The sequence below is a fragment of the Sorex fumeus genome, unplaced genomic scaffold (genome assembly GCF_029834395.1).
Source record: "Sorex fumeus unplaced genomic scaffold, SorFum_2.1 ptg000029l, whole genome shotgun sequence".
NCBI lineage: Eukaryota > Metazoa > Chordata > Mammalia > Eulipotyphla > Soricidae > Sorex > Sorex fumeus.
The window spans coordinates 117514-130146 of record NW_026606086.1 but is presented as its reverse complement, the minus strand read 5'-3'; the positions used below and the strand labels follow the sequence as shown (position 1 = coordinate 130146).

Below are 12633 nucleotides of genomic sequence, written 5' to 3'. Positions count from 1 at the left end.
GAATGAATTGCTGGCGAAGGAGAAGCTCTGTCTGAAGTCCGAGAGAGGGTGGTTTCAATTGAAACTCAGAGAAGCGGAGGCCAAAAACTCTTCGCTGCGGGAAGAGCAGAGGAAGCTCTGGCTGTTGAACCAAGCGATTCGCATGGATAAGGAGAAGGTCATCGAGGCCAGGTGGGCCGCGGAGAAGCTCTGCCAGCAGGAGCGGCTGGACCGAGAAGCCCTCGAGGCGGAGAAAGAGAAAGTGCTGGAAGAGGGCAGGGCGGTGCAGGAGGAGCTCCAGAGGGTGGGCGCGGAGAAGGACGCACTGCAGGTCGCCAAGCTGGGGCTGCAGGCCCTGGTGGAGGAGCTGCAGATGAGCAAGAGCAGCCTGGTGGCCGAGTGTAACAAGGGCCTGGAGGAGAGGGGCCAGCTGGAGGAGCATGTCAAGAAGCTGGTTCTGGACAACCTATCCCTGGCCAAGGACAAGGACAACATCATCCAGAAGCTGCAGTGCTCCTCCGAGGAGCTGGCTCGGGATCAGAAGTCGCTGGTGCAAGAGATCGAGGAGCTCACGGCTGAGAAGGAGGAGGCCGCCCGTGTGGAGTCGGCCCTGCATGAGCAGCTGAAGAGCCTTGGCTCTGAGAAGGAGCTGCTGGGCCAGAAGGCCACGAAGCTCCAGCGGCAGCTGCACTGGCTGCTGAAAGACCAGGCGCTGCTGGAGGCGCAGCAGACTGAGCTGCTGGCCGAGCGGGAGGCGTCCCTGCAGGCCCTGGTCTCCCTGGAGGACACCAGGAACACCAATGCGATGATGCAGAGTAAGGTGGGTGATGGTAGTGACCAGGGCTGTGTAGGCCCGGCCTCAGCCTTGAGAGAAACCATATCCTGGGCCATAGTGATAGCACAGCGGGGAGGGCGTTTGACTTACACACCGAATTCCCAGGTTCAATCCCCGGCATCCCATATGGTCCCCTGAGCACCGCCAGGAGTAATTCCTGAGTGCAGTTGTAGGTGAGCCAGTGCCCTCTGAACTCACAGCCCCACTTTCCCGGGCTCAAGTGACGGCTGACAGCCTGAGCTGTTCCACCCTAGCCAGGAGTGATCCCTGAGCACAGAGCTAGGGTTTATTCCCTACCCCACCGGGTGTGGCCCCAAACAAACCAAACTGACTACCCACAAAGGTTCTAGATAAGCATGTATACATACACAGACATGTATATATGTATATATGCGTGTATGCTTCAAAAGAGTCGGGGAATATCTACCATTTAAAATATCCGAGAATGATGCCGGAGCAATAGCATAGCAGGTAGGGTGTTGGCCTTGCACATGGCCAACCCAGGTTCCATCCCCGGCATCCCATATGGTCCCCGAAGCACCGCCAGGAGTACTTCCTGGGTGCAGAGCCTGGAGTCACTCCTGAGCAACGCCGGATTGTGACCCAAAAACCCCCTCCCCAAATTAATTGATTCATTAAAATAACAGAAGCCAAAAAGAGGGAAGCTGAGGAAGAAGGGGCTGTGCTCCCCTGGCGCCCGTGAGAACCAGGGGCCGCGCACATGCCGCCGGAACCCCACCCCCACACGCTCCCAGCACAAGAGATGATGCTTAAGGAGTGAGAGGCCCCTTGGACAAGGACACATCCCTTCAGTCAAGGGGTCATGTCCTTGCCAGAGCCCTCCAATGCCCTTCCTCTTGCTGCTCTCCCAGAACCTGGGCTTCGGGCTCCTATCACATTGGCAAATCTTCACTTTGCCAGAGTCGAACACCACTTTGGAGGGCTTCTTCCCTGCCAGGAAGGTTCAGTCGCAAATGGAAACGCCCACCAGCATGTGGCTTTTCCAGCCTCTTTGCGCATGCTCTAGTCCCAGAGCTGGGGGAGTCTGGTCCTCTGGGCTGCCTTCCTGCTTCTTGCTCCTGTCAAGGGAGACAGCTGGGTGGGGTCCTCCGGGGTTTGCACACTTGGCTGCAGTCCGGTGCCTGCACCTACCATCACCAGGCTCGGGTCTGGCCTGCAGCAGGAGTCAGCCTTGGGGCCTCCTTGATGTCTCTCCTTCCCCAACCCCCCTTCCATCCCACCCGGGTCTGCAGCGCTTTATCGTTTGAATCCTCTCCAAGGAAGGGGACCATCTGGGTCCCAGTGCCCTGAGGAGTTCCCGCACACCCTCACTTCCTGCACTTCTGTACTTAACAGCCGGTGGTCCTGGAGGGCACTTGTGGGCTGAAGTGAACTTTGCATGTGGGCTGTGCAGGTGGACCCTGTATGGGTTTGTTGGGAACTGAACATTTCCATGTTTTGTTTTGTTTTGTTTTGTTTTGTTTTGTTTTCAGCTGGAGGAAGAGAGATCTGCGTTTCTTGGCTCTAGTGTGGGATGGCCTGGGCACTCTCAGAGACTGGCCATCAGAACTTGCCCTGAGGGAGAAAAAGAATCAGTCTGTTTTTCTGGTTTTATTTACACTTTCTTTGGGGGCCACACCTGGCGATACTCCAGGCTTCCTCCTGGCTCTGAACTCATTAATCACTCCTGGCTGCTCTCCGGCGGCCCCTATAGGATGCCAGGAATCAAACCTGGGTTGGCTGCGTGCGAGGCAAGCACCTTTCCCGCTGTGCTATCACTCAGACCCAACGCGCCTGCCAGTTTTCAAGTGAAACATGAATGTTTGTGCCTACAGTCATGCTTGCTTTTGTAAAGTGGGATTTCCCCCCGCCCCATTCATTTGAAAGAAGTGAGTTTGTCTTTGTAGGAGAGGGAAGACCCCTCTTGACTCCCTGCTCTGAGAAGAACCGAGGGGTACCAGCATCTCTTCCTGGGGTCTTCCCTGGGCACCCGGGAGCTTGCGCTCAGGAAGGGAAAGGGGAGCTCTGGCTGCCTCCAACCCTGGGGCAGGGACTGGAAGCGGGGCCCAGCCTCCTCTGTGGCGGGCTCCCATGGCTCCCGCAGATGGCTCACCGTCTCACGCTCTCCTTGAACACAGATTGATTTCCTGAATTCCGTGATTGTGGACCTCCAAAGAAAGAATCAGGACCTCAACATGAAAGTGGAGATGATGTCCGAGGCGGCTCTCAAAGGGAACGGGGATGACCTCAACAATTACGACAACAAAAACTTCGGCCCAGCCACCTCATTCTCTGAACTCTGCAGAAATCTCCAGCAGTTCCTGGATTAGATAGCAAGCTACTTGTGAAACACCTAAAACAACCAATTTACTGTCTTTACAAAGTTTATTTTTTTCCACTGTGGTTTTAGATGAATGTATGATGAGAAATTCAACATTAATAATTTTGGATTTTCTTATCAGAAAAAATTAAATGAAGGACCTGAACCATCAGAAGTTTATCATCCAGTCTGAATCTCTTTATGTTCATTTGAATGTTTTCTAGTTCTGTAAAACGTGATAAATAATGTACCATCAGGGCTACATGGATTATAAGAACTTCTATAATTATATATATGCTTTTGATGTATTTTCCTCTGGAGATTATCAAGTGTCTCACCAGTGAAAGATCGTAATCCATTGACATTTTGAGTAATAAACACGATTGAAATTGTTTCACAAACTATGTAAAGCAGTATTAAAATTTGAGCAAACAATGTTCTTTATCTACTTGAATAAAATTATTTCCTTTTTGCCAGTGATAACTGATTATTCTCCGGTTTATTTATAAAAGATTTTTGGCTAGCAATCAAGAACTATAGAGTCAAAGAAGTCAAAGAGTTTCTACAATGGAATTCTGATACACCAATTTCTTTTAGTTTCTTTATGTTTGTGCCACACCTGGTGATGTCTTAGTGCTTATTCATGGCTCTGCACTCAGGAATCACTCCTGACAGTGCTTGGGCAGACGATACGAAACGTCAGGGATTGAAGCCAGATTGGCCAAAGCACATGCCCTACCAGCTGAACTATTGCTCTGTGCCTGTATGCCATTTTCTTAAAAGTGTTTATCTTGGGATAAAGAGGTAGTACAGTGAGTAGGTTTCTTATCTTGCATGTGGCTGATCTGGGTTGAATCGCAGGAATCCCATCCAGTCATCTGTGCCCCGGCAGGAGCAATCGCTAAGTGCAGAGGCAGGAGTAAACCGTAAGAAGCACTGGGTTGGGGGTATGGTGCCACGAGCAGGTCTCTCTGTACCTGTGAGGTGAGTGCATCAGCAGTCTGATGGCGCCTTCAGACTTCCAGGTACCCCCTATTTGCTGCTGTGCCTTGGGCCAGACCCCAAAAACGTGGGGCAGAGTTTACCAAGAAAGTAAACAGGCAAAAGTTAGGTATGTGGGAGACACAGACACAAACCACCTCCAGTCCAGCTATATAATTGGAGGCATGGCCTCTCTGGTTCCTGATTGAACTGCTTAACGGCCATGATCCCAGAGACTCAGAAACAAATCTCGAAACCCAACAGCTTTGGGCAGAAATGTGTCCAGTCCCTGAAGTAAGTTACAGGCACTGGGCCACCCCAGGTGGGAATAGATTTCGTGCCTTGGCCCGTTCCCCCTGGCAGCCCGCTGGCCGCCATCCTCCAGAGGCCACTGGACAGTCAGGTTTGGGCTCACAGTGACGAGACACGTAGGGCCTCACGGGATGTGGGTGGAGCTGGCCCTTTCCTCCCCAACGAGACCCCAAGTCGTCACCCACAAACGGCCTCTCTGGCTGCTGATTTCATCTTGGAACCCAGCAGGTTTTGGCAAGAAATTCCTCCAGATTTAATGGTTAAAATTGTGGAATTTCAAAATCGCGCAGCCACTACAGCAGCCACGCGATGTCATATGTTATTCATAACCAGGAGTAGAAAACAAATTGTCTACTGTTGCCTTTACAGCAGATCTGAGCACCAAATAATAATGGTGGGTCCGGTGTCAATATATTGAATGTAATCAAAGCAGAGAGAGTAATATGGAAATTATCTCCTCTACAGGTAGGGGGAGGGTGTGGGATGGGTCTATACTGGGGTTTTTGGTGGTGGAGAATGGGACCTGATGAAAGTACGGGTGTTTCATTTTATGACCAAGACTTAAACGCGAAAGTTTTGTAACTGCTCTCATGGTGATTCAATCAATAAAATTATAAAAAATGAAAAGAAAACCACTGGGTGAGGTTTAAAAGCAAAAAAAAAAAAACCCCAAAACAAACAAAACCTTTCTTGCATTATTGCAAAGCTTCCTAGTCAACCTTAAAATGAATGCCTTCAGTGATTCTTCACAAGACAAAAATGAAGGGACACCAAGCAGTACAAACACCATCAATCCATAAAGTCTGGGAAAGAACTGGACATTGCTATATTATTAACCCAAAATGAACAGAACCAAATATGCTTATAAGCACCAACTCCTGTACGTTTGAAGCACATGTCCTCACGTTGAGATTTCTGGAAAAAGAACTTGAGTAGGACTGTTACTGTCAGCCTTCATAATACCCAATAGCAGTCCTTGACCTTAGAATCTATGGTAGGGAATTCAAACGGTCTATACATGAATCATGGTTACTTTGCAGGATATCCAAATATTATTACATCGTACTGTGAGTATTCTGTAATACTACGTTGTAAGTAAGTAAACTGTAGATTGGAGAGAGAGCCCTGGGGCAAGGCTGATGCCTAGCAAGCAGCAAACCCAGATTCTTTTCCCTGGCACTTCATAGGGTCCCCAGTATCCCCTCTAGGAGTGATGCCTGAGCAGAGCCCAGAGGAGCCTCAGCACTGCTGGATATGATTCCCAAGTCCCTTCACAAATATAAGTAAGCACCCATATTGTGGAATATGATATATATGGTCACAGTCCTCCCGTTGTTCATTGATTTGCTTGAGCGGGTCCAGTAACGTCTCCATCGTGAGACTTGTTGTTACTGTGTTTGGCATATTGAATATGTCAAGGGTAGCTTGCCAGGCTTTGCCTTGCGGGCGAGATACTCTCGGTAGCTTGCCAGGCTCTCCGAGAGGGGCGGAGGAATCGAACTCGGGTCGGCCATGTTGGCTGCGTGCAAGGCAAACGCCCTACCCGCTGTGCTATGGCTCCAGCCCATAATACACACACACACACACACACACACACACACACACACACATGAGATTGATATCCAAGGCTAGAAAAATTTAGGCCAGGAGGCCTTGTCAATGATTGGAAAAAAACACACGTGTAGGGGACAGAGGATGCTTAGGATAGAGTAGGGACCAGTATGGCAATAATGGTTGTGATGTAGGCAGGTAGATGGGGAAAGGCCCTTTGCAATGAAACAAAGTTTCATGGAAGAAGAATTCTAGGAATGAGCCACCTTGTGGATACAGAAAGCAAAGGCCCGATAAGACCATCCGCAGACCCTGAGGATAAAGGCCTCCTCCCCATGAAATTCCTCTTTTTGGACCTCCCTGGTAACCTCCTTAGCAACGGACTTTTACCTGGGAAGAAGCCCTACGTGGGGGCAGGTTGGAGAAACCCTATAAAGGCCACCTTGAACAAAGGAGCCCATGTGCTGCTTAATTCCTGCACTCTGTATGGTCCCCCGAGCACCGCCAGGAGTGTTCTCTGAGCACAGAGCCAGGGGTAAGCCCCGAACACCGCCAAATGTGCCACAAAAAAGAACTATCTTGTTACAGATTCGTTTTCTGCATGTACTGTTATGACTAAGGAGAACAAAAACTTCAACCAGAGTATCAGGAGAAAAAGACATACTTCAACAGGATGGAAAAAATCTTGAACTGAGGTGGGGCAGATAGGCCCAGAATTTGAACTTCCTGCAGAAATGCAAACGAAAGTCAGAATGAAAAGGACAAATAGGGGAAGTGCAGGATAGCACAGCGGGCAGGGAACTTGCCTTGTTTGAGGCCAACCCAGGGTCGATCCCTGATCCCCAGCATCCCAGGTGGACCCTCCCCCGCCAGGAGTGATCCTTGAGCGCATCGCCAGGAGGAAGCCCCTCACATCACGAGGTGTGGCCCCAAAACAAAAGAAAAGAAAAAGGCAGACGGGCCTAAGCATATCTGAGCTTTGCTCTGAAGTCTTGGGCCACAGGGAGCACAGGCTTTGCAGGAGGCAGAGTTCCCTCCCTCCACCCAGCCCCCAGCAAGGAGCCAGGAGTATCCCCAAGGCCAGCCCACTGCCAGGCTGCCGAAGATGGAGGACACAAGGAAGGGAAATGCGTTTCCCATGAAATCTAATGTGCTGTAATTCCCTGTGACAGAGCGCTCCCCCACCCCACCCCCACCGTCAGTTCTGGTTGCGGGGAGACCCCCTCCTCTGTACTCTTGAGTGGCAATTGTCGGGGTCTGCTGCGCGTCCACGGTTGCCACCCATCTCAGGTCCTTCCATCTGCTCATCCTCCCAGCCCCCCACAGCTGGTCCCAAATGGTCGGTTCATCCCTGGTGCTATTTGCAGGAGACAACTCCCAAGTTGGGGGCACACAGACACCAGAGTCCCATCCTCCCCCGCGCTCCCCACAACGCACAGCCCCCCAGAATCAAGGCTGGCGCCCCTGGCTTGAGGAGGAACCATCCGTCAGAACGGGAAGCAGTTTTTTGTTTCATTTTGGTTTTGTTTTTTAAAACACTCGTCTTGGCATACAACTTAGTGCTGGAGCAGTAGCACAGCAGGGTAGGGCCTTGCACGCGGCCGACCCGGGTTCGATTCCCAGCATCCCATATGGTCTCCTGAGCAACACCAGGAGTAATTCCTGAGTGCAGAGCCAGGAGTAACCCTGTGCATCGCCGGGCGTGACCCCCGGCAAAAATAAATACATAAATAAATTTTAAAAAATAAAAGACCCATTTAACCACTTGTCCATTTCCCTCTGCTGTCTCATCACCTCTGTTCCCCTTCTCCCCCTATGTCCCAGGAATGTTTATGCAGCCATCCATGGAAAGTCATTCTTTCAGGGGCTGGGGAAGTCGTAGAACTGGTACTATCTTGTCTTGTACACAGCTGAGTTGGGTTCAATCCTTGGCACCCCATGTGGTACCCTGAGCCCAGAGCCATGGTAAACCCTGAGCATGGCCAGGTGTGCACCCATCCACCCCGAAGGAAAAAAACTTTCAGTGAATCTAAGGAACAAATGATGACTTTATTTTTTTTTTGTGGGAGTAAAAAAATTTAAAACTATTAAAAAATTTTAAAACAAATATTGAACTGTTTCTTCTCGTTAATCATGGCAAGCTGTGTCTGATTCAGAAATCTGAAGACAACTCAATTGTAGCTAATCTCAGGATCTTCATCGGCAGGTAGAGATTGTAAAGGATTCAGATGTAGGTCTGAGTGTGATGGTACATAAAGTGCTAAAAGGAATTTGCTCTGCTCTCAGGTTGAAAGCCTAGAAGGGTTTAGGTCCAGTTTCCCTGGGTTCATGCAGAAACCGCTGCCTGCCCCCAAGGGCCTTGTTGGCATGCAGTCCTGATGGCGAAGGCTCTCTCCATCCTGGGCTCCCACATGGAGGCGCAGAACTGCTGCCTCTGAGAGAGGACGTCGCCTACACTCACCCAGCCCCTGGGTATGCTGCGGGTTTTCCCCAGACTGTAGTTATCTCCAGCTTAGCTGCACGCGATGTGTGCCAAAGGTGAAAGTCAGCGTTTCTTTCGGGAGCTTGTCTCCAAGTTAGGTTTTCAGACAGGTTGAAAACAGGTCCAGATCTGTCGGGATGGGAGATTTGTGATGAAAGTAGATAATGGACCAAACATGATGACCTCTCAGTGTCTGTATTGCAAACCATAATGTCCAAAAGTAGAGAGAGAGTATGGGGAATATTGTCTGCCATGGAGGCAAGGGGTGGGTGTAGAAGGGGGGCGGTATACCTGGGAGATTGGTGGTGGGGAATGTGCACTGGTGGAAAGATGGGTGTTTGATCATTGTGTGATTGTAGCCCAAACATGAAAGATTGTAAGTTTCTCATGGTGATTCAATAAAAATAAATAAATAAAATTTAAAAAATAAATAAATAAATAAATAAAATAAAACAGGTCCAGCTGAGGAAGGCAGGGCCAGTCCTGCCCTGCTCCGACCACTGCTAAAGCCCAGAGCAGACGGGAGCGGGGTGGTCCTGTTCGGCGTACCCCACTTCCCTGACGGCCAAGGACAGATACCAGAACCAGAATGTCAGGCTCGGGCTTTGGTCAGGAACTCTGCGGGTCCGGGAGGCAGCGTCCGCGGTCCTGAGCTCACTGTGTGTGCTGATGTCTGGCTGTCTCTGCGCTCACGCGCTGTCGTGCTCACCTCACCCTCTCTTTTTCCTCCCACTCCTGCTTCCTTTGCTCTATCTGTGTGTCTTTGATGGAAAGACTAAAGAAACTCTATCCACGTTATAATAAATTTCATATTTTTTTTAGTTTCTAATATGTGGTTCTTGTTTTTTGCATTTTGAAAGGCTGCCCAGTAACACTTTAAGGCATTTGCATCATGACTGAGATTTATTTCTTATGAAAGTCGTAAGGAAAGAATCTGGATAGTGTGATCCCTTGGGAAAGGTTTCTGGCCCTGGACACCTCCCTTCCGGCTCTCCTCCCTCTGCTGTTGCTCATGACACCAAATCTAAAGCGTGTGGCTTTAAAGGGGCCCATGTATTTGTGACTCGGGCATCGGTAAAGAGGCCCGATGTCCTCCAGCCACTTGTGGATTGCACGGTAGAAGTCAGAGCTGAGAAGAGACCAAAGGAATTCGCCGTGAGGACTGGTCAGCAGGAGCAGCTGCCGGGGTCTGTTTGGCCGTGTCCATGTAGGGGTCGCCACACGTGCCCACTCGAGGAAAGGCTGCCAGGTGATTATGCAATGTTCCAGGCTTGTGTCAGGAACACGCCAAGGAATCTGCCCTCCCCTCCTGCCTCAGAGCTGATGGCTCAGGCTAGTTGGATAGTCCTGACCAAAGAATGGGAATGTGGGACTGGAGCGACATTCCAGCGTGGAGAGCGTTTGCCTTGCACACGGCCAAATTGGGTTCGATCCTTGGCATCCCATATGGTCCCCCAAGCAATGCCAGGAGTAATTCCTGAGTGCACAACCAGGAGGATCCTCTGAGATCTCTCGGTATGACCCCCTCCTCCCCCCCAAAAATTGGAATCTGCTCACGATCACGATCACAACCATCCTGTTGTTCGTCGATTGCCTCGAACAGGCCCCAGTAATGTCTCCTTTGTCCTAGCCCTGAGAATTTTTTAAAAAGTGCCATATTCAAGGCTCTTTCCGCGTTAGTAGAACGAGCCTCATCATTGTTACTGGTATTTGGCATATTGGGTAAGCCACGGGGAGTTTGCCAGACTCTGCCGTGTGGGCAGGTTACATTCGGTAGCCTGCCAGTTTGTCCAAAGAAAGAATGAGATAATAAGATGCTTCCGGGAGCTGGGTTTTATAGTCTCTGGGTCTTGGCCGTTGATGGGATTACAGGGCACAAGGGGGGCAGTTGGTGGGTGTAACCCCTGCCTACTGGAATATGGAGGATCTGAGTGGAGGATGCTCAGCCCCAATCCGAGCAGGCTTGGAGATCTCAGCCCCAGGACACGCATGCCTTTGTTCCTCTGCCAGTACCTTCATGCCTGTGGAGAGTGGTCTCAGCATGGTGGTGGCTGGTTGTGGAGGTCTTCGGCTGCCGGAGCCCTGGTCGGGGTGGGGAGGGAAACTCAACCTGCTCCCCTCCAAAGGGTCCCGGCGAGGACAGCCAGGCGCGGGGGCAGGAGACTCTGCTCATCCTCCTTAAACCCCTTCACTTTGAATAAACATTTAAAATCAGACTTTCTAAGTATGTGTTAGATTTAGAGCAAGGAACTCTTAAAATAATCTTATGGTGGGATCAGTTACCAAGTACGTTTGTTTTGTTTTGCTTTGGGGACACAGTGCTCTTCAGTCATTCCTGCCTCCAGAGACCATGCAGTGCTGGGGACCAACCCAGCTCTCCTGTCTGTGAAGCGTAGACCCCAGCCCAGCCCCAAACACATGCCATAGGAAAGTCAAGATTCCTGACCCACAGGGTCGCATCAGAGATTTCCTTTCCACTAAAACGCTCTTATTTCCACCTAAACAAGATCCTATTCCCTAGCGAGGTGTTGCTCATGTAATAGCTTAACTGCACAGAAGTCCACCCTTTCCGGTGTATTTCCAGCCCTTGGGTGTTGAATTCAGGAGATCTCTGTTAGTCTCAGATTCTTTGCTTTCTATTTAATGATCTGGAGTGTAAGTGTGAGCCAGGCGCTGAGAGAAATACACACTTCTCTTTTCATCTCTGTGAGAATTCCCGTTTGCCGTAAACCCATGAGAATTCTGTAATGTGTGTGCGGATATCTTGGGTCTCACTAACCAGACATACATTCTGCCATTTCTAACGTGGGCCTCAGTCTCCGATTCCTCCTGTCAGTTTTGGGAGGCATCTGACACTCGGAACATGCTCTTCGTTCACCCACTCACCCGGGGACCAGAGAGACTCGGCTTGTTGCTGTAAGTTATGCCTCATTCAATGTGTCACCTGCCCGCATCACTGGTGCTATGGCCCAGAGCATGTGATCTAAACATGCATGACCCAGTGCCGCAAGGTGGGTTGGAGGGAATACCCAGTGGCCCTCCCAGCTTCTCCCAGGAGTGCACATTCCCTCCATCCCCAAGGCACACAGATTTGAACCACTGAGTAGGACACGAACATCCACAGCTGTCCTGGACCCCAGACTTTAATGAGATCCCCCACTTCACACGCACCTCTGTCTCTCTCCAAATATGCATCCCACGAGCCACACTTCTGTCCCCTCTCATGTCCTTTCCAGGCTGTGGCATTGCCCAGTCTTGACTGAACGTCCGTCCCCACCTTGTGCTACCCACCACACGTCCTTTTCTGTGTGTTTTAATTGTTGTCATTGCTTGGTAATAATTTATTCAAGAAATAGCACTTCTTCCTGGGATTAGGTGTTTAAAAGAATTCTTTTTTGGGGGGTGGGGTGGGGCTGCAACAAGTTCTTTTTTTTTTCTTTCTGTTCTCCATCTCGCAAAGGTATGAACTTGTTTCTTTAAATTCAAATGGACACAATGATACGCTGGTTCTGGCATGTACACACAGGCAAACTTTTTCTCCCTCACAGTCAGTAAAATTTCACTAAACTTGTGTAAGCATCAAAGCCTGGGCCCCTCCCCCCGCAATAGTCCTGGGAGCCGTTGAGCCTGGGTTTTAGGGCAGTTGTGCACTGGCCTCTCTCTGGGTTGATTTCTGGTACAGGAAGGGAAGTCGAGGCCCCAGGGGCCATGAGGACCCTCAGGGCCTGTGACCAGCAGTCCTTGGCCAGCGGGCCCTAGGAGGCTCAGTTGGCTGGGGGTTTTCCCACCTGGAGTGGAGGGCGCCCCCTAGCAGGCGAGTGGGTGCGTGGTGAGTCTGGGGCGGGGGCGCTGCAGCGGGGACAGCCCCCTGCCGGCAAGTGCGGGCCGCCTGGGTCGCCGCTGACCCCCATCTCCTAGACCGCGCAGAGCCGGGCGCCCCCAAGGAGGGAGATGTGGAGTCCGAAGACTGAGCCCGACGCTGCCGCCAGACCCGGACCCTGCGCCACACTCCAGGGGCCCCTGCCCGCCCGCCCCACCCCGCCCGAGGGGCCGGAAGCCTTGGCCGCCGCCCGGGCCCGCGGACAGACGCCTCAGGACTCAGACCCCCGAGGGGGTCCGCGCCCGCGCCCCAGGACTCGCGCGCCCTGCGTTCCCCGCGGCCCGCCCGCCGCT

The 12633-nt window shown here is 51.2% G+C and overlaps 1 protein-coding gene across 1 annotated transcript in view; it reads left to right on the top strand.

Annotated features, from left to right (window-relative positions):
* Nucleotides 1-12633, top strand: part of LOC130024552 (CAP-Gly domain-containing linker protein 1-like) — a 29845-nt gene that overhangs the window by 14083 nt on the left and 3129 nt on the right. The window lies entirely within an intron of this gene.